Source organism: Vombatus ursinus, unplaced genomic scaffold (assembly GCF_900497805.2).
Source record: "Vombatus ursinus unplaced genomic scaffold, bare-nosed wombat genome assembly UNPS02014841.1, whole genome shotgun sequence".
Classification (NCBI taxonomy): domain Eukaryota; kingdom Metazoa; phylum Chordata; class Mammalia; order Diprotodontia; family Vombatidae; genus Vombatus; species Vombatus ursinus.
This window is the reverse complement of record NW_020954619.1, coordinates 43,080,404-43,099,504: the sequence shown is the minus strand read 5'-3', so window position 1 is coordinate 43,099,504 and position 19,101 is coordinate 43,080,404. Positions and strand designations below refer to the sequence as shown.

General features: G+C 38.1%; 1 pseudogene; it reads left to right on the top strand.

Moving 5' to 3' along the window:
- The first annotated feature begins 8,540 nt into the window (after positions 1–8,540).
- Positions 8,541–9,227, top strand: LOC114026649 (annotated as a pseudogene).
- The last annotated feature ends 9,874 nt before the right edge of the window (positions 9,228–19,101 follow it).

Below are 19,101 nucleotides of genomic sequence, written 5' to 3'. Positions count from 1 at the left end.
CATAAGTCATGACTTTCACTGCATATATACTTTCCTCCTACTGGGCATTCTGTTATGACCTACAAAAGGGCAATGACCACCACAAATGGCAACCAGTAGTTCATCCCCTTAAAAGTGTACCCTGAAGATTGATAACAGGATTTGTGGCAATTTGAGATAAGAAACAGAGTGGTCTGTGGTCTGAGGATGTGGTATTGTAGAGTCTAGGGACCTGGGTTCAAAAACTCCATCATTTCTTGTCATATACTTCTGTTGTTGCCTAGAACAAATCAGTCACTTCTCAGGTCTTCAGTTTCCTCACTGCAAAAATGGGGATGATAATAACAGTTATATTACTTCCCTATGTCTCTTGTAGGGGTGTGGGGAAAGTGTGTTGTCAACTTTTTTTTTTAATCAGATGTGATTTCATTGCTATAAGGATCCTGAACTGAGAAAACTCCTTCTACCAAGGCAGATCAACAACTGTTCTACAACACAGATAGCTGTCTACCACACTAAGAAGTTAAATATCTTGCCTAAGGCCACATAGCCATAGGCTTATAGATGAAGAGGTGGCTGAGACCTCTGAGGTTATCTAGTCCAACCTCTTGATTTTAAAGGTACAGTCAAGTGACTTTCCGAAGGTCACAAAGTAGGTAATGTCATTGCTAGGACTTGAATCCAATTCCTCCGCTACCATATCCAGCAGTTAGTTTTTGAACTTGGGTATTTATGACTCCAAGGAGAATTCTCTACCCATTAGTGAGTTGGGGCCACCTCCAGTCTTTCTGATACATATCTGGCCACTGGCCCCAAATGGCTCTGGAGTAGAAAGTGAGACTAGTGACTTTGCACAGCCCTTCCTCACTCAAATCAAAATCAATTGCAAGTCATGTCATCATCTCCCTGATGTCATGGTTCTCTTCGAGAACAAAGAACAAACCACAGATGTGTGTTGTTATTCCTGAAACTGATGTACATCTGTTCTTTGCTCATGACTTACTTATTGAGTTACACAATAATTCATGAACAAAATATCTATAGAAAAACGACTCTAAAACATCATTAAAACATGTAAACTCTTACGATTGCAGTAAGCCACTTAAAATTATATATTTAACCAAAATGCCAACAATTTTATGATAAAACATTAGTACTCAATAAGTCCATTACAAAGTACTCTTTCCCTTAGTTTTTTTTTTTTTCTTTCTGACTGCATGGTGTTCCTTAGTGTGATATCCATAGCTGTCAAGCCCCTGTTAAGGTAAGTGAAGAATGGAAAGAGTGTTGGACTTAGGAATTCAAGGAATTTTGTTCAAATTCCACTCTTGTGAGTCCTTGGATCAGTCACAACCTTTCTAGGCCTCAGTTGGAGGAAATAACCACTGAATCTATGAGGCATTTGGACAAAATCATCTATGAATTACTCTAAACTTGCATTTCAGTCAGAAAAAAAGAGCTAACAACCACAAGAACCGGGGAGTATTCAAGGAAAGTGAGATCCTATGTTGAAAAGGATTACAGTATTGAGGTTGAAAGTCCCATTATCATATTTGTTTCACATGTTTAATTCCTGGTGAGACTTGAAGTATGGACAGCTGGATTCCTCCTCCAGGTGTGTTGCTTCCAAATTGTTTGCATCTTTCTTCCCTTCCAGATACTGCCAAAGCTCAGCTGTGGTAAAGCTAACAAATTCAGGCTGCATTTTTTTTCCCTCAGTGAACTGGAATGACCTCACTGTTCGCTCTGATACTATCCTAACTTAGATAACCTATAGATAACCTGTTCTGGGTAAAAAATATCTAAATTCCTAAACATCAGGCGATAGTCTAATATTTCAAGGATCCCAGGTATACCCTTAATAGACAGTCTCCATGAGCTGCTGTGCTCTGAAGTTTCCTCATGCTTTAGCCAACCTGGTGGCCAGTCTGTTCAAACTGAGCTGGGCCCTTCCTCAGTCCAGTGATATAATGTCTATTGCCAAGAGCGTGTTTCAAAGTCTTTCCAGCTTGTTAGGACCTATAGTCCCAGTTTGTACTTCTCTGACAGTAGCATTTGGGAAGCCCGTGTCACTTTCACAGTTTAATGAGATGTCAGAATAAGATATCTGTGGAAGGTCAGGAGCTTAATAACTTATTTTTTTTTTTCAGTCAGACACATGAGATGTTAGGTTGGGAGATATTTCAATTAACTTTTAATTTTTAAACATTTTTATTTATTTATTTGACAGAAGGAGCTCATATCACATCAAACTAAGAAGGGGAAGACCTGAGTTCTATTACTAGCTCTTCTACTTTAAAAGTACCCTGATCTCAGGAAAGTCACTCTCTGAGCCTCAGCGTTCTCAACTGTAAAATGATAGACAATAATCAGTAATAAAAGCTCTAACTTAGATAGTGCTGTAAGATTTGCAAAATACTTGACTTATATTATCCCATTTTATTCTCAGTGATGTGCTATTGTAATCTCCATTCTTATAAATGGGAATATTAGAGATGAGAGAGGTTAAGTGGCTTACTTAGGGTCACACAGCCAATATTTCAGGTGAGATTCAAGCTCAGGTCGTCCTAATTTCAAGTCCAGTACTCTATCCACTATGACATGCTGTCTCTTGGAAGCTACATGAGGGTAACCACCAAAGCTTGACTATCTTTGTTTCTCCCTTAGTATCTAGGAAGGTGCTTTTCACTTAATGAGTGATTATTGAATAAACAAAATTTTCTACTACACTCAGTTGTTGTGAAAATAAAAGGATATGGTAAACATGAAAATGTTTTGTAAATTGTACCATGCAAACATGAGGTATTTTTATTGATCAATGTTTACCAGTTAGAAGATGGGCTATTCATCAAAGGGCTTCTTAGTTATACTCCATCTTTCTCAGTGAGGTCATAGAGTTTGTGAAGACTTGAGCAAAAGGACTCTCTGAGGCAAAGGTGATAAGAAGGTCATGTTCACTCAACCTAACAAACCTTAAATAAGTTCTTATTTTATATAATGCCCTGGGCCACGTACTAAGGCAAACACAAAGGTAAATAATATTTTTTTTTCCCCTTCAAGGACTTTCTAATCTAGCAATGTATATAGCACACACACACACAAAACTATAAAATTAGATGTTGTGAAAATATAAGAGAAGAAAGAAAAGGTGCTTTTGGAATTCCTAGGGAAAAAAAGATTGTTTTTAACTTGGGAAAATGAAGAATGGCTTCTTGGAGGAGGTGATATTTGAAATGAGCATTGGAAGATAGCAAAAATTTCAGCCTGCTACGAGCAGAAGGGTAGGACAATCCAGATGTAGGGAAGATGTGTATACAAAGGCACAGAGGTTAAAAAAAAGGATATAATGATAAAACAGTGAATATTGATAAGACAGTATGACTAGAATATAGAGTACTTAGAGTGGAGTAGAGTGAGAAGTCTTGCAAAGGGAAGTTTGAGGCAGGCTGTAGAGGGCTTTAGATACCAGGCTGAAGAGTTTGTATTTTATGTGGTAGACTATACAAAGATGGGCAGCTAGATGGCACAGTAGATAGAGTGCCTGGCCTAGAGTCAGGAAGACTTCTTTTTCCTGAGTTCAAATACAGCCTCAGACACTTATTAATTATGTGACCCTGGGCATGTCATTTAACCCTGTTTACCTGTTTCCTCATCTATTTTTTGCAGCCAGGTGGTGCTGTGGATGGAGAGCAGGGCCTGGATTCAGGAAGACTTCCTCCTAAGTTCAAATTTGGTCTCAGACACTAGCTGTGTGACCCTGGGCAAGTCACCTAACCCTGTTTGCCTCAGTTTCCTCATATATAAAATGATCTGCAGAAGGAAATGGCAAATGACTCCATTATCTTTGCCAAGAAAAACCTCATGAAAAGTCGGACACGACTGAAAAATGACTAGAAGCCACTGATGGTACTGAAGCAGGAAAGTAATATTATCTCATCAGTTCATTATTTAAGATTACTAGGCATTCTTGTGTAGGATGGATTGGGGTCTGTGAACTTCCAAAAATATTTTGTGAAGTGACATTTTTATATATTTTGCTTTGTATTCTCATGTGTTTTATTTTATGCATTTAAAATAATTATTCTGAGAAGGGATCAATAGGTATCCCTAGACTGCCAAAGAAAAGCTAGTACCACTCTGGACTAGAGAACAGAAGAATGTTTGGGAGTTAGAAGATTTAACTCTAGAGGAAACCATAGAAATCACATAGCCAAACTCTCTCATTTTACCTATGAGGAAACAGGTACTGAGAAGAGAAATGATTTGCTCAACTTCACAGTAAGAACACCTAGGATTTGAATCCAGGTCCTATGCTTACAAATCCAGTGTTCTAGCCACTGTGCTATGAGGGACTTACCCAATGAGGTTCATCAAGCCCTGAGTTGTGGTCTTTACTGACAATCTCCCCATCCCCCACCTCCAACCCCAAAGGGAAAAGGGTACTTGGCAGATATTATTGCCTTCATCCTCACACATCACTTTCAAAGATAATGGTAACAAGGAAAATCAATCTCATTTTACAGATGGGAGAAACTGGAGCTGCAATCTTTCCACTTGACCGTGCTGACTCATCAGCACTGCTTAATGGTTCCGTGTCTCACTCCCTTCCCATAGTGAGGTTTCTTCTGTTTTATGGAAGCCAAAAGGTCAAGTCACAGATAGGTAGGGAAGAAGAGGCAAGGGAAGAAGATAGATAATTTTTAAAAAGAAAGAAAAAGGGAGATAAATAAAGAGCAGGAGGAAAGATTGTAGAGGAAGGGAGAGAGAAAGAGATGGAAGAGGAAAATGAGGAAAGAGAAAGGAAAATGGAAAACATGGGAGAAAAGAGGATGCAAGAGAAAAGAGAAACATGAGAGAAGAAAGAGAAAGTAGCTGAGAACAAGAGAAAGTCAAGGAGAGGTTTTGTTTTTGTTTTTGGTTTTTGGTATTTTTTTTAAAGAAGAAAAGGAGAGAAGAAAGGAGGCAAAAAAGAGGGGAAAAAAGGTAAAGGGCAGGGAAGGAGAAAATGTTGATAGAGATCTGCTTACTTTTCTCCCATTGCCCAGTCCCAAAGAACATTTATCCTTCTGTAAAAGGTTATAGAGCCTGTGGAAGTTCTTGAATCACAAAGTCTTAGTAAATTAGATAGGGAGCTGTGTTCCCGTCCCTTTGTGAACTTCCCTTGCCAGGCACCATCAAACGGCAGGTGGATATTATTCAAGCTCCTGGTCAAGACATCAAATCCTCATTAAGCCTGGGTGTAATGGACTAGATCACCGATAATGGTGACATTATTATCCTTCTTTAAATAGGAAGGCGAGTAAGCATAGAAGCTATCCATAGAAATCCTATTCTCCCTTGGAAAAGCCAAAGTGAACATCACTTCCTTGGATTTTGATTATGCCAGGTATGTGCAGCATGTCTGACTTTTTACATCTATCACCATATCTGCGCCTCAGAATGACCCCAGAAGCATGGGTATCCTCCTTGCATTTGACAGATAGAGAAACTGAGGCTAAGAGAGGATGAATTATTTGCCTAAGCTCTCACAAGTTACTCAAGACAGCCAAATCTCCTGACTTCCAGACAATTCTCTTACCACCAGACAATGCTGTCCCAGGCTCTTATGCCTCCTTCAATGCTGCAAAGATCTGGGATTTCATTAGTATGAGTACTACCTCCACCAATATAGATAGCATTCTTTTTAATAATACTAATAGCTGAACCTCCCTTCCTTCTTCACAAATGTTTTAGGGATGGGGTGTAGGTGTGAATATTGCATGTACTATTGCATTGAGCAGATATTTTTGTTAGTTTTACCCTTTTATTTTTTATTTCTTGTTTAAAGAAAAAAAAGATGCTCCCTAAATGAAGGAGAGTAGTAGGTTATATTAAGAGATGATGATAATATAAAAATATTTTAAAAATCAATTAAAAAATAACTAATGCCTAATAGATAACATACATTTCTTTAGATCTTTAAGATTGGTAAAGCTCAAATGTTTTTCTATTATCCATCAATACAGGGGAGGTATTATTATTACCATTTTATGGAGGAGGGAACTGAAGACCAGAGCAATAAAATAACTTGCCATAGATCACACAGCTAGTAAATGTGTGACTTGAGATGAATCTGGTGGCTTCTGTTGACAGAGATATTCTTCAGCTTGTGGTCAATCTTCTGCTGTTGACCCTCTGTAAACCTGGCTAGGTTACTCCTTGTTTAACAGATACAGTTTGTCTCTTGGCTTGTAGGAGGAGTCTTTGCAGATTGGGAAAACCTGTTGCAGCTTGGGTGGTATAGCTTTTGGATCTTTTGGTGGTGTAACCCACCAGGACTTGCTTCCATACAACAAGGAGTTATCAGAGGAGGATTTTTACATGTTTCATATATAAAGAAAAATAGCCTGGCCCAGAATTAGTTAGGAGAAGGACCTTGGATTGGATTGCATTTGAAAAACTGTACAACACTTTTAATGAGCCTAAGCTGCTCACTGCTGTGAAGGGTCATCTTTTTTTTTTTTTAAATACCCATATTGTTCCAATGAAATGGCACTAAAGAGAACAAAGTAGGAGAAGGAGCAGCAGGAATAAACCAAGTGTAAATAGAGGACATCCATACTGGAGAAAGGTGACAAAATCATGTAGGTGTTGAGGGATCAATTCATAAGGCATTTGAAGGGAAGGGGAAGGTACTAAGTTGTAGGGGAAAAATTTCAGTCATTATTAATACTGAAATTTCAAATGTAATGAAAAGGGGAACATGGAACACACCAGTTACTACTAATTTATATGTGTATTTCCCCCATTAATTTAACATTTTATGAGAATAATATATATATTATATATATATATATATATTTAGAGAGAGAGAGAGAGAATATTCTCAATGAGGACAGCTCGGTTGCACAGGTGATAGAGCACTAGGCCTAGAGTTCATATTCCTAAGTTCAAATCTGATCTCAGACCCTTATTAGCTGTGTGACCCTGGGCAAGTCACTTAACCCTTAGTTCCCTCATTTGTAAAATGAGCTGGAGAAGGAAATGGTAAACCATTTCAATATCATTGCCAAGAAAACCCCAAATGGGGTCAGAAAGAGTCGAAAATGAGTGAACAACAATAACAAATCCTCAATGAGGAGATTAGTAAAGAATAATTAGACTTTTGTGGCCAATAATCCACAGAAGACTGTATCTTTAAAATAATAAAACTGACTAAAGATCTAGATAATAAATGATTCCATTGTTTTTACTAATTATCATTTTTAAAGTATTTCATTCAGTAAAATGCTGCCTTAAAAGCTGTCTTCCAGCAAGGTGCTTTCTATCAATAAAACAAGATCAACCAAGTTTCCTCCATGAGAGAACCTTGTTCAAGGATGCTTCAATCATTAATATCAGGTAAGGCATAAGGCAAATAGACATATGCACATCAAATTTGCTCAATATAACCATGAAAATATGATAGAATTCCAGCTAGAGAGTCATTTGCTATGTATAATGTGGTCCTCCAAGAGGTGTTTCAGATGATATCATGTGGTTGCATCAAACCAAGATCACTGAAGAGACTCTTTGAAGAGACCTGTAAGCATTCAAAAGAATTAGACAGAAATATATATATATATAATATATATGTATACATACATACACACACACACACATATATATATAATATGTAATATATATATAGAAGAAAAACCAAATGGATGAAGGATTCCTATTCAAATTATGATATGCAGTTAGATGAACAACATATAGAGCCCACATATCACTACATTTATCTTGGACAGACAATGCAAATGGATAATGGGATAGTTATGCCTAGATTTAAATGAGAAGAGAGAGGGCCGAGTTGCTTCAAAGAAACTGAAAATTCTCTTTAGTGATTCTAAAATTCTCCTTGAATCAAAGACCCATCTATTTAATATCAATATTCTACCAGGGTTGTTTTTTGACTATAAGTCATGAAAAACTATAGGTTTTGCAGAATTAACAATGAACACCATAGAGAGGTTTAATGAGTTTGAGTAGACTGCCCATGAAAACTAAAGACCTCTAAAGAAGAAGGAGAATGAATGATGCCATTAGGAAAGAATTTATTTGAAAGAAAAAGGTGTATGATAAAAAAAAAATGTGAGCTGGGCATGTAGTAAGAGTGAGAGATAAACAGTGGACAGCCTATGTGTTCCACTGACATCTTCAAAATGTCAAGAAAAAGGAAGACCACCAGTATACTGGATTTAGTGAGAGTATATATAAGAGTTACATAAGATAATCGTGGAAAGGTTGAGATCTTGATCTCTAGAAGGGAACATCTACATGGATGAGATAATATATTTGAGTATTTTTTTCCCAGTGACACTACACTGCTTTAAATCGTGGAATACTATGACAAGAAGAACCACAGTTGTGAGTGATCCAAAGAGCAATGTAAAGATGAGTGGCAGATATAAAGAGGCTACAAATATTACCAATGATGACTTGCATGAAGGAAGTGGCATGAAAGATATTATCATGAGCATATGTTACTCTAAAACTTTGGGAGCTGATCATGGAGCTAGAGTGAGGTGAGAGAAATAAGTTTCAGTTGCCTCTACTGCCTGGTGAAGCCAGCTCTGCTGTGTGCAGCCCTGGCGTTCCCGGGCCTTTCCAGTAGTATGTGTGCTTCCCACAATGACTGGAGATGTGACAGGTCAGTGCACAATTTTTCTGCTAAGGACATTGATGGTCACATAGTGTCCCTGTATAAGTACAGGGGTTATGTCTGCATTGTCACCAATGTAGCCTCACAATGAGGTAAGACAGATGTAAACTAAGCTCAGCTTGTGGACGTGCATGCCAGATATGCTGAGCATTGTTTATGGATTTTAGCTTTCCCCTACAACCAGTTTGGGAGGCAGAAGCCAGGGAATGATGTAGAAATCTGAGAATTCGCTGCCTGCTACAATGTCAATTTTGATATGTACAGCAAAATATGTGTCAATGGCAACAATGTCCACCCCCTGTGGAAATGGATGAAAGTCCAACCCAGAAGGAAGAGCATTTTGGGCAATGCAATGAAGTGGAACTTCACCAAGTTCCTTATTGACAAAGACAGCCATGTGGTGAAGCAGTATGGTCCCATTGAAGAGCCCCTGGTGATTGAGAAGGACCTGTCTTGCTACCTCTCATTCCCCTTCTCTTCCTGCACCTGTCTCCCCTTGATCCTAAGAGTCTTCCACCTGGCACCAATGACAGTTTGTCTTCAAACCAGGTCACTGGTGGGGTAGACCCAGCATATATCCTAGCTAAGGAAGACCCTGATGGATGCATGGCGACAGCTTGCAGCCTTGAGCCCCTGGTTCATTTATTGGAATAAAAAGTTTTAAAAAAAAGTGAGGTGATAACTGATGGATAGCCAAATGTTCTACCCATCAAATATTGAAAGGACCAATGGAGGGTCTCCAGAACAATAGGTAGATCCTCTGTGTAGGATTTGTAGAAGGGAATGGGAAAAGATGAGAGAACATGAGTGGATTGTGATAAGCAGAGGTAAAGGGAAATGAAAGAGTTCGCGGGATTATAATATTGTATAGGGAGGTACCTTTGGGGCCATGTAGTCTAACTCTTTCCATCTATGGATGAAGAAACTGAGGTTCAGAGAAGTTAAATAGTCTCTTCCTGATCAAGGTCACAAAGAGTGTCAAAAATAGGACTTGAAATAAGGCCCTCTAACTCTACATTTTCTTCTACTATATCTGATGGATAGAATCATAGATTTAGAGATAGAAGAGAATTTTTAGATGTCTAGTTTAACCTCTCATTTGGTAGATGAGGAAACTGAATCTCAGAGAAGTGAAATTCAAAGTCACACATGCAATAAGAAGGGGGACTCGTGTTCAAACCCACAAACTGAGATTAGAAATCCATCACTCTTTTCATTATGCCCTAATGAAATATTGAAATAAAGCCAGACCAAAACACCAGCTTTCAGAACATGTTCTGAATTTCATGTTATTTGAAATCCTGGTTCATCCTAAAAAGCATCACCCATGAACTAATGCTAATATCCATCTGATTTTCTTCTGAAAGCGTATCAGAAAAATCAAAGAGAATGCATTGGCCTTTCACCTTTTCCAACTACATTTTGAACTCTTAGTAATAAGGATTTAAATGAGTCTGAGAAAGAGTTAGTTAGTCCCTGATGAGGTGTTTTCCATATCATAAATCCTTGACACACAGCTCCTCAGAGTCTAGAGCTGAAATCCAGAAGGAAGGCCCCTCCCTCTGAGCTATGCTAGGGGCTAAAAAATCCCAAGCTTGTTAGAGCAGGTGATGGGTCTTTCCCTTCAAAATTGAGACTGATTTCACCTTTGTGAAACTGGTTTCTAACATAGGTGGTCCACAATTCATCAAGGCTTCATTCTATGCCTCTCTGTCTCCCCCTCTTCATACAACAAACAGCCTAGACAACATTTATTGTCATCCAAAAAAAGTAACAGTAGATGAAACTTCTCATTGTCCCAAAATAACTAACATTTTCATCATATATGTATATATACATATATATAGTGTTTATATATGTATACATATATATTCATTATACTTTATCTTCATTTATATTTATTCTTCTGATTTCCAAGAAGTAATCAGTTTGAGACCTTGTCAACAAAATAAAATCCAAAGAGACAGCCAGCAGCAGATTCAATTCTTGGGAAATACAGAAAACACCTATTATCATGGAAACACTGAATTTGCATTTTTTCTCTTCTTGTAAGTCCTAATACCAGGCAAGCTAATGCAATCCCCTCAAAGAAGCCTTTTATATCTAATGACAAGGATATGTGCCTCCAGGGTAGTTAGATTATATATTTTTCATCACTCATCTGAAATGGTCCCTCTCTTCTTTGGGCACTCCGGGTTCTTGGGGGGAAAGAAGACTCACTTCTAAGGGAAGCAAGGCAGTGATGGGAACCACACAGAGGGGACTGATCTACTGTGGTGTGTTGGCTTCAGTTCTTAGAGGTAGAAAGAAATGGGTTCATGCCACAGCAGGGCTGTGGTGAACTATGGCATGCTTGAGGTGGTGAGCATTCTGGGGAACAGGAACACATGCATCCAGCCTCCTTCAACCTGGGCCTGATAAATCCCAGAACCGTCAGGTCACGTGCACTTCGGCATGTGTACTCCAAGGCGTGCCGAGCCAGCTCTTTAATCATCTTGGTATTAAAAATGGATCCTGAAAAGCATTCCCAAAGGGAAAGCGTTGTATACGTTTCTCTCATTTCTTTGAAGAAAGTAATATCATTATTGTAACCAGTCCCTCCCAAACAGCCGAGGCAAGCGAGTGCGGAGGGTGGCGGGGGGAGGGGGGAGAGGGAAGGGGGAAGGGGGGAAGGGGGGAAGAGGGGAAGGGGGGAAGGGGGGAGGGCAGCCACACAGACTCAAGCAGTTCTAGACTTGAGCAGACTATCAGCAGCTGCAAGGTTAATTATGGTTTTTTTTTTCCTCCTCCTAAATCTCAGCTTTAGAAATAAAAGATAAGAAATTCTTTAGAGTAATTATAGGCTGCTGAGCCCTTATGGTAATAATAAAGAAAAATATCTGACTGATTTACAGCAGGAAGAGGAGGCAGTGACAGTAGCCATGCAGGTTGGAGGGGGGAAAATAATTAAAATCAGCTTTTCCACTATCTTGACTAAGCTGTCAATCAGTCTCTGGAAGAAAAGAAATGCTAATGAAATATTAATATGGTTCTTTAGATTTTATATAACATTCTTTTGTTCCCAGCTACTGTTCCAGTTTGTCAGTCAAAGGGGTCAGGTGCGAACGGAGGCGAAGACCAGTCTTCTGCAAAGGGGGGTAGGGTGAGGTGGGGGAGGAGCGTTCAGGAACCCATAGGGTTTGGCTACAAAAGAGCCTGAAACCTGACATCATCAAGAGAGCCTTTGCTGACAGCCACCGCTTGGTGCTGCCTTTTTGGAGAAATCCTGGAAGTGCTGGCAGGCAATACAGGGTTGTTGTTGTTGTTGTTGTTGTTGTTGTTGTTGTTGTTTTCTTTCTTTCTTTTTTTAAATCCTGTTTTTTTTTTCCTATACTGACAGACACTGAATGTCAGCAATCATCAGGATATAATCAGTGCCGGCTTTATAATATCTCTAAGTGGTTTCAAAGTCTAGATGCCAGACAGTTTTGAAATCTCAGGAAAATTGTATCTCACAGGTAGTCTTAAGACTAGACAGAGCCCCCACATTTTTCTTTTTTGATCAAATCAATCACTCTGAGCCAGTTTTCAAAGTTGGTGGCAGGGCTGGGAATACATGTGTGTTAGGGACAGTGGCAATGGTGGCGATAGATTAGGCATATATCTATATGAAATTATTCCAATAATACAATGTTATTAAATGGAATGAGCTATACCATGTAAATAAAGTTTCAGGGTACATTTATATAATCCATGGCTCAAAAATCTATTTCCATGGGTATCTTCTTGTTGGTGCCAGTGCTTTCTACCTTCATGAGAGGCAGAGCTGGGGGGAAGAGAAATCCGAATCTTCTGGCTCCCAGCTTTGAGAAAGAAGACATTCAGGTTGAGATTCTTTTCAGGTTCCTCCAGGGAAAGAAAGACTGGTAAGAAGCTGACACAGAAGAGCTGGCACCTAGATCATGCTTCCATTCGCAACTTATTTGACTAGAAAAATTGGGGAATTTCTCTTTGGAAATTGAGAGATCTGAGACTCTTTCTCTTGGTTGAAGTATCTCCCAGTGTGAAAGCTCATTCACTCTGGGTATTGTCTGGTATGTCCACATCTGTACAATTTCTTTGATTTCTGTCTGCTATCAGTTTAGGTAAATGAGTTTATTTCCTATTTGCAATGTGTGTTCATTGTGGAACTGATATTCATTGGGAAAGGAGCAAAAGTCTTGGATATACAGCTTGCAGAACTCCTTCTCCATTGAAGTAACAGTCAGGAACTCAGCTTTAATCTAAATAAATTATTTCCAATAGATTAATATACATAGATAGGGGCAGGCAGATATAATTCCAGCCCAGTACCCCCTCTCTCTGAGGAGAAGTGTCCAGCCTCTGGCTCCAACTTCCTACTTCCCCTTCTGGCAGGAATCAAAGTGTCCCTTGGAGAAGAGTCAATGGAGGAGACTAGAGGTATTTATTCACCCTTTCCAACAAGCTGCATCTATGCTGACTCACATATACCCACATAACCTACATGGGTACAAAACAAAACACCTTAAATACTTGTTAGCTGAGAGCTTCTGATACAAACCTGTCATCTAATTATTTCATCAAAAAGTCCAAATGAAAGGGATGATTAAGCATGAAGATGCTATTTAATGGTATTTCTTTGATAGCCACAAAAATCATCATTTGGAAGTATCAAAAGTCATTAGATGAAGCATAAAGGAGCTAAGACTGAGGGTTACTCAGCAGATAAATGACCATCAGCTTCAGCCATCAGGGTATGAAAGGAGACAGCATTGCATAGGTAATGGTGAGAGTGCTGTACTGCAACTAGTGAAATCTTTACTCAAACCCAGACGCTACTATTAATGAGCTGTGAGAACAAGTCACCTTATCTCACTGGGCATCTGTATCTGAACATCAAATGTGGTGAACTAGATGATTTCAAAAGTATCTTCCAGCACTGACATTCATGAGTGGAAAGAAGAACACTAAAAATGAATGGTAGAGGAGATAGACTGTGGGGATTGAAATAGAAGATAAGGTCAGAAATAGTACAAATTCTTGGAAATTTCCAACAGTTGTCTCTGTTTTTACTTTCTGGAGCCAAACATAAAAGTCTAATTCATCTTCCATTCTATGTTACAACCCTTCAAATAGTTAAAGATAGCTATCATGTCACCCTGGATGTTTCCTTCTTCAAGCTCAATATCCTGATCGTGTATGCCATGAGGTCAGGTGTTCACCATTGGTTGCCCTCCTCTGGATGGTCTCCAGTTTATTAAAATCCTTTCAAAGCATCAGTGCCTAGATTTGAACACAATATTCCAGATGTAGTCTGGAAAGGGCAAAGTACTTCCTACTTCCCCTTCTAGCCGGGATAAATGTCTCCCTTGGAGAAAGATGAATGGAGGAGACTCTAAAGGCATTTATTCATACTTCTCTACAAGCCATGACTATCCAGACTCATGTATACCCATATAACCTACATGGGCAAACCTCCTTAATCCTGGAAATACTAAACCTCTCTTGAGAGGCAACTAGCATAGTGGATAGGGAGCCATCCTTGGAACTAAGGACACTTGGGCTCATGGACTAGTCATGTCCTTTCAGTACCCTACACAACTCCCTAATACAATGATGCAGAATAGTTGTCCAATTGTATTGATAAATGGGGCTTCCTCATTAGGAGTTCTTTACAACAATAAAAATATAGTTCATGACCAAAAAAAGAAAAAGAAAGAAAGAAAAAAAAATATGAACATACATCAAGGTCACATTATTTTTTGATGCCACTATGATGTTGACTCATATAGAACTTACAATCCATTATAACCCCTTAATCTTTTTCAGATGAAATGGTGCCAAAAATATGCCTACCCATCATGTGTTTGTGAAGTTTGTGTTTTGAACCCAAGTGTAAGACTTTACATTTATCCATATTGGTATAACCAGCAGCATCTTTAAATCTACCTTGTGCCATCAGTCTATTTGATTTTCCTCCTAGCTGTATGTTATCTGCAAATTTAGCAAGCATGTTATCTATGTCTTTATCCAAATCACTGATAAAAATATCAACCAACACAGGATCAGGCACATATCCCTGGATTATTTCATTAGACACCTCCTTCTAAGCAGATATTAAACATATATTTACTATTCTTAGGGTCTGATCATTCAACTAGTTCCAAACCTATCTGATTGTACAGTCTAGAACATATATCTCCCTTTCCCCCAAAACAATAACAAAATGAGGTCAAATCCTTTACTGAAATCTGGGAACTGTGTCTATGGATTTCCCTTCATCTACAAGTTTAGTGACCTAACAATGATGACAGCAACAACAATGAGTATGCTTGAAGAAGCAATACTGGCTGTTTCTTAACACACCTTTGTTTCCTTTGATTCATGGAAAATATCTTTTATAATTCATTCCAGATTTTTGCCAAAAATAAAAATTGAATTATCTGACCCATAACTATAGATATAACCTGACTCCCAAAGTTCATTGGTACGGTAATGGGATTACACCAATTATATTCTGTTTCTTAAAAAAAAAAAATCAAAACCTTTGCCTTTTGTAGGGCTAGGGGTTGGGCCTATAACTTCACTGATAAGGGGAACTCCTGGATAAGAAAACTCCTACCAATGAAGGTCCAGAAGCTTTTCTACAATATAGTTTTAGAGAGTTGTCCAGAGCACTAGAAGATTAAATGACCTGCCCTGGGTCACACAACAGCTATGTGTCAGACGTAGGATTTGAACTCAGTTTTTCCTGACTTTGAGTCTAGCTTTCTATCCATTACTCCAGGTTGCCTTTCTGTCTTTGTTGTATTATATTTTTTTGTCTATGTGTTTTATCTCTCTATTCGAGCTATAGAAGGCTCCCAAAGGGCAAGGATTGTTATTGTTGTTGTTTTAAAATTTGTATCCCCAAAGTCTTACAGAGGGTCAGTCTAACAAATGCTAAGTGCTAAATTGCTCTAAATAGACTTCTTTTGTTTTTTGTTTTTGTTTTTGTTTTTATTGCTTTGGGTTGTATCTTGTTCCCAGAATGATAATGATATTCACCCACAGCTCTATGTTACAAGGTTAGTCTATGCTAAGTTGCTGAGGTTCTAAGGTGTTGAGTTTTCTTCCCTAAACACTCTTTATAAAAAAAGAGATTCTGTTATATATGCTTTCCCATTCAGACACAAGGATTGGTTCATATTTAGTCAAGTTTTTATAATAGCATTCAGGAAGATTAGAGGCCATAGCATGTAAAAATTGAAAAAGACCTTAATGATCATTTAGTCATGAATAAAGAGAAGGTTGAACTAGATGACCTTCAAGGTCCCTTCCAGTTTTAAACCTGTGCTTCCATATGATCCTGAGGTTCTAGGCAACTACATCTTTCTTTTACTCCTTCCCTCCCATCATAGGAATATCAGAGGGAGTTCAATCTGAGCTGTTGGATAATGTGGTTTTGAAGGAGTGGACTGCACTCCATATTCTTCTAGATTCAGCAAGTAACCATAATCTTTTTCCTAGAAGTGTTTCAGAATTCTAACATCTGTTTTAAGACCTATTTCTGCTGAAAACTAGAGGGAACTGAGCCATGATTGTTTACCTAGAATGTTCCTATGATGGCAAATTATCTGAGAGAAGATTTTGAAGCCATGGGTTTGTGGCTTGCCAGGAAATAAATAGTTTTTCCTTTCCTTTCCTTTTTTTTTTTAACTTTCCAATGTCTGTCATCTAAGGGTCAAAGTACAGTCTTGTCCATTTTTCCTCCAGAGAGCAAAGCTATAAAGTATGAAAAACAGTTTCCTAGGTAGACTGAAAGAAGTTGTGAGATTTTATTTGATAAATAACTTGAGAACAACATGAGTATTTGCTTCACTGATAGTATTTATTCAGGCCCACTGTGCCTTCTGAAAATTGAAAAGACAAGAACTTATTTAAATAGGTATAGCTATATATAAAGCCCAATTCTACAAAGATCCAAATGTACCATGTAATAGAGTTGAAATTGGTCTCCCCACTACAAGTCCCTACAGACTAAAGTTCATATTGTACTCAGACGCTAAAGTGATTTTCCTGAAGTATAGTCTGACCAAGTCACTCCAATATTCAATAAACTCCAATGGTTCCCTATCACTTCTAGTATCAAGTGTAAAATCCTCTCTTTGGCTTTCAAAGCCCTTCATACCTTGGTCCGTTCCTACCTTTCTGGTTTTCTTACCCTTTGCTCCTCTCCACATAAACTACAATCCAAAACCTGCTTCCTTGCTAATTCTTGCTCAAGGTACTCCATCTCCAAATTCTTCATTTTTACCACCTGTCTCACAATCCTGAAATGCTTTCACTCTTCATTTCCTGGTTTCCTTGACTTCCTTCAAGTCTCAGTTAAAATTTCATTTTCTACATGAAGCCTTTCCTGATCTCCCTAAATATTAGTGCCTTCCCTCTGATGTTAGGGCAGCTAGGTAGTACAGTGAATGGAGTGCTAGGCCTGAAGTCAGGCTCATTTTCTTGAGTTCAAATGTGGCCTCAGACATTTACTAGCTGACTGGGCAAGTCACTTAAGTCTGTTTGCCTCAGTTCCTCATCTGTAAAAGGAGCTGGAGAAGAAAATGGCAAACCACTCCAGTATCTTTGCCAAGAAAACTCCAAATGGAGTCACAAAATAACTGAACACCAAAACAACTCCCTCTGATATTATTCCCAATTTATCTTGAATATATCTTATTTGTAAATAGTTGTTTGATAGTTATTTATATGTTGTCTCCCTCATTAATCTGTGAATTTCCTTAGGCCGGGGACTGTTGTTACCTTTCTCTATATCCCTACCACTTATCCCAGTGCCCAGCACAGAGTAAGCACTTAATAAAATACTTGTTGGTTTAATTTGACATTAGACTAGAGTTGGGAAGCATGATTTCAAGTCCTACATAGAAAAGGACATTTTTACCTCTGCTGTAGACAAGCAAAAATCAAAACAGAGACAGGATCCTTAATTGAAATGAATGGGAATATCACAATGATGAGTGAAAAGAAGACAAAACTACTAATATAGGATTTTTCTTCTCTCTTTTCCCACCCCAGCACCATCTATTAAGTATCCATTACATGAAAAGCAATGTGCTAGGTGGGAAAATGACCTTTAGATTAGAAATTGAAGAAATCTAGGAATTAAAATATGATATATGTGAGAAAATGGTGAGACCCTATTGGTCACACCACAAAGAGAATGTGATATTCAGTTGTGGCTGTCATTGGGACATTGATAAGCTGGAGGGCATCTAAAGGAAGATAAAAATTGTCTGGGAAAAAATGCCATAAGATACTTTGAAAACTGAGGAGTGAATTGAAGGGGATATGTGGGGAAATAAGGTCTATAAATATGTTAAGGGTTAGGCTGTGGAAGGGCGATTATATGTTTTGGTTGACCCAATGCAATAAGACTACAAGTCACAGGGAGATATATTTTAAACAAAAAATTAGAAAACACTTTCTGAAAATCAGAGTGAGTTTTTACATCCCTGAAAGTCTTCCTGCACAAATTGGATAGCCACTTGTTAGATAGGTTGAAGGGATTCATGCTTTTGATGGGAGTTGGATTAAATGGCCTTTAATTTCCCTTTCTGCACTATAACATGATACTAGGATTCCATCAGTACCATGGCTAGAAGGAGCCACAGAACTAGACTAGCTGCTAGAGTATCTTGGTCAGCACCAGGGGTTGGGAAAGCAACCGAGTCAAACACAGGACTGAGGCTCAGTGTAATACCATTATTACTATCCAATGGCATGCAGAGATGGCATTAATCAGGATCCTTAAGGAGGAGGAGGGGTTATTACTAGTTGCCAGTAGATAACTAAGCTGCTTAATTTTGGTGCCTTTGGGTAATTTGGATTATTTAGAAGGAGAATTAGAACCAGGTAAGGTTCTGGGAAATGTCAGGAAAACTGGTGGCTGATAAAGCTCTCATTTTGCTACATCTTGTGTAAGATACTCCAAGGAAACTCAGTGTGGGTGGGATTCTCCTGTTCAGAAAACTGCTAACAAACATTTACATACTTTTCTATCAGTACTAACTTAGAGATATCTTTATGTGTTGGAAAGAGAAACAACATGATCTAGAATCCTTTTCAGGTCTATACTTATCTAATGTCCATGACATCTCAATACTCAATTCTCAATACTCAATACTAAAAGAATAAAATACTAAAATACTAAAAATACTAAATATATTAATAAATAAATTAACTAAATAAAACTAAATAAACTAAATTAAATAAATAAATAAATTTAATTAATTAATTAATTAACTAAATAAAACTAAATAAACTAAAAAAACTAAATAAAATATACTAAATACTAAAAATACTAAAATACTAGAAGAAACAGTTATTTTATCTTTATTTTGAAGGTAAGAATTTGAACATAGTCATGAACAAAGTTGAATAGTGCCTTG